General features: G+C 43.0%; 1 pseudogene; it reads right to left on the reverse strand.

Annotated features, from left to right (window-relative positions):
- Nucleotides 1-889: 889 nt before the first annotated feature.
- Nucleotides 890-3484, reverse strand: LOC147962666 (receptor-like protein EIX2; annotated as a pseudogene).
- Nucleotides 3485-3698: the final 214 nt, after the last annotated feature.

The raw sequence follows: 3698 nt of genomic DNA on the forward strand, positions 1-3698 counted from the left end.
CTGCAATGGTTTCAGTTCAGTTGAGAGCGTCTCGACAAACACAAAATCCAACCCTGCATACATAGCAATGTGTATACAAAGCTGTAGAATCTGAAGTGCAGCACTCACAGCGCTCAAAAACCGACGGTAAATGCAAGGCAGAACAAACAAACCACTCTGGATCCACACGGCGTTAGGTCGACAAGCTCTTACACCTCCCGTGCCAGGTACTCCTGGCAGATCATTTCAGTCTTTCATCGTAATTGATGCAGATGGGGAAAAAATACTTCAAATGCTAATCCCTGTCAAGGTTAATTTCTTTTAGAGAGGAGACAAAAATCTGTGGTTGGTTTTTATTATACACGTCAACACAAAAAACTTGTTAATTGAGTTGATTTAATACTCTAGTCTCTACTTAAATGCAATATTAATCCTCCCCAGAGGTATTTGCTTATCGATGTACATTTTCTCATTAGAGTTTGAAACATCAATCTTGACTTTTCTCATACAGCAGTAAATCATGCGTAAGGGCCTTTTTGGTCGCATGATTCAACAAACACTGGAACATGAAAAAGCAGAAATACAATATACTATAATGCTCCAAAACATACTATAATCGTTGACATCTCAAATCCTACAGCAAGCGGAAACACAATATACTATAATTGTTGTTCTTTGGTTGCACCACGTAAAAAACACAAAAAATACTATGGAGATTGAGTGGATGTCACTCCAAAGAATTTATCGAGGTTATACCTCTTGCTAAATATCCGGTCGAACTAATATTGTAGGAAAGCACAAAAATTCAGATAATAAAACCTAATGCAATCCTATAGAACACTGGTCACATCATACAACAACTACAAGCCAATTCTGCCCACAAAAGGCACATAAATTTGTAGCTTATTGGTGAAACAAAACAAACAGCTGCAACCGCAGCTGCAGGGTCATGAAAAATACATTATACAATGCGGACTGCAGATAAAGCAGCCTCTTCTGCCAAATTGTGCATCTAGTGCGAAGCATCATAAATACAGTCAGATACGCTTCATCTTGTGCACAATATTCTGCTGCATGGCATCGACAGAACTGAAGAAAGCAACCCGCCAGATCTTGCAGAAAAATAATGCTCCAAACCATACCCAGAAACCAAAGACAATTCCAGCAATCACCGAGTAGTACAGCCACAGTGTTTCGAGTTCATGGTGATGTTCCTCTGCTCCATCCATTGGTGTTGTACTACTCGAATTATTTGTGCATGGTCTTAAGGGGGGACCACAGAGTCCAAGATTATTGCCATAGATTGATGGGTCATCGAGTGTTTGAAGCTGACTGCCTGTAGGTATCTCTCCAGACAGAAGGTTATTGGAGAGATTGAGGTTGCTGAGGGACATCAGGTTTGAAACACTAGGCGGAATATGACCTGATAGTTTGTTCCAGGAGAGGTCAAGGGACTCTAATAGCTTTAGATTGCCAATATCCTTGGGGATACTACCAGACAGATTATTTCTTGAAATATTTAGTAACCGCATGCCTCTGAGACTTGTGAGCTCTGAAGGGATCTCACCAGATAGAGAATTACCAGAGAGATCAATACCAGTCACAAATGCATGCCTTCCCTTGAAGGTGCACTCCCGTCCCTTCCAAATTATGTCCATGCTTCCATTGTAAACATAAAAATATCTGTGGGAAGTAAGTGCTATGTCAATTTTTACAACTGGTTGTGTCACAAATGTCTGTCTCATCAGGGAGATGTTGACCAAACTTTCTAGTATGGAACCTACAAAATTGTTTTCAGCAAGATCTAGCAGTTGGAGATGGGGGAGTTGTGATAACTGCTGCCAAGGAATACTCCCGTAGAACTTGTTTGAGCGGAGGCTGAGAATCCTCAACGAAGGATTGCTTTCCCCTATCCACGGAGGAATTACACCAGAAATCTTATTGTCCCGGAGATCCAAAACAACAAGGCTTTTGAACTTCTTCAACACCATTGGAAAGCAACCTGTGAATTTATTACTTGACAAGTGCAGTGACCTTAGTGAAGAGTTGAAGAAAGTTGAGGTTGGAACTTCCCCAGCTAAAGCATTGCCCGACAAATCCAAGAACTGTAAATCTTTCAAGTTCCAGATGCAACCAGGAAGATCTCCAAACAACTCATTGTTTGATAGATCCAAGAGCACCAGGAGTGTTAATTGACAAAAGGGAGACCATGATTCTCCTGAGAAGCTGCTATTGTCTGTACTGTTAGCCACCTTGACAATTGGCAACTGCCTGTTGTCATGATTAGGAATGATACCCGTAAACTTGTTGCCCGACATGTCGAGAGCAATGAGATTTACCAGCAAGGAGATGGTTTCAGGAAGCTCACCCTCGAGATGGTTGGAGTTGACCTCAAGGAATATCAAAGATATTGCATTACCAATATTTGTTGGCACAATTCCAGTAAGGTGATTTTTGGACAAGGACAATGCTTGCAAGTTCCGCATGCTCCCTATCTCCGCCGGGATGCTTCCAGTTAACAAGTTGCTGGATACATCAAAACCCTTGAGCTCCTTGCACTTGCTGATATGCGATGGGATGCTTCCAGTTAACATGTTTCCGGATACATCAAATATCTGGAGCTGCTTGCACTTGCTGATATGCGATGGGATGCTTCCAATTAACAAGTTTCTGGATACCATAAATAACTCGAGCTTGGTACAGTTTGTAAACATCTCTCTCGGGATGGTACCATTTATATTATTTTCAACCAAGTAAAATGTCAACAATGTTTGTATCCTGGCAAAACATGGTGGCACACTTCCATATAACTGATTCTGTCCCAGGGTCATGTACTTAAGACTAGTGAGGTTCCCTAGCTCTGGTGGGAGAGTAGAAACCAGACTAGCGTTTCTGAAGTTGAGCTCCTGTAGGAACTGAAGTTTCCCGAGTGAGGCTCGGATCGACCCACCAAGTGGGTTGTTGCCCACTATAAGATCTCGCAACCCAGATATCATCCCCAGCTCCTCTGGAATTCCTCCCGTGAGATTATTTGCAGAGAGCTGCAGTGCCTTGAGATTTTGGAGCCTTGAGAATGAGCGAGGTATTAAGCCAACAAGATTGTTGCTGCTCAAGTCCAGAAAGGTGAGCGTGAGCAACTTGGATATGTTTGCCGGGATGGCTCCAGCAAGGCTGTTGTTGTTGAGTTTGATCTTGGTGAGGTTCAAGAATGCTGCCGAATACAAGTAATCGAGCGTACCTTTGAGTTCAGTGTTGGGAAGGCTGAGCTCTGTAACATGCCCGGCAGTGTCACATGAGATGCCAAACCAAGAGCAGGTGGAATTCATAGTCGACCATGAGGACAGCGAGTTGGCGCCAACCAAACTGGACTTCCATCGGAGAAGTGCTTCTGCTTCCAGGTTGGTGGCCTTGGCTGCGCATACTAGCAAGAGAAGTGAGATATGGAAGAGTTCCTTCAGGGGCGCCATTGAAGTGTTGGGTAAGAAAAGTGGCAAGCTGGAGAGCATTTCCTTGGTTTACAAGTAGCTAGAGTTCACATAGATAAAAGAGATTGGTGTAGAAAACGCGAATAATATCTTGGTATCTTAATTCTCAACCTCAGAGGAAAGTGAATACTAGTCAGTAGTGTACTCATGACTGATGACCATGTGTGTGGCTGTTGCTGTCCGTTAACACAAGTGCAAGTGTACACCACCCAAACCAGCCGCACGTCTCTTTAG

This window comes from Triticum urartu, chromosome 7A, assembly GCF_056163025.1.
Source record: "Triticum urartu cultivar PI428250 chromosome 7A, HENAU_Tu73, whole genome shotgun sequence".
NCBI classification, from domain to species: Eukaryota; Viridiplantae; Streptophyta; class Magnoliopsida; order Poales; family Poaceae; genus Triticum; species Triticum urartu.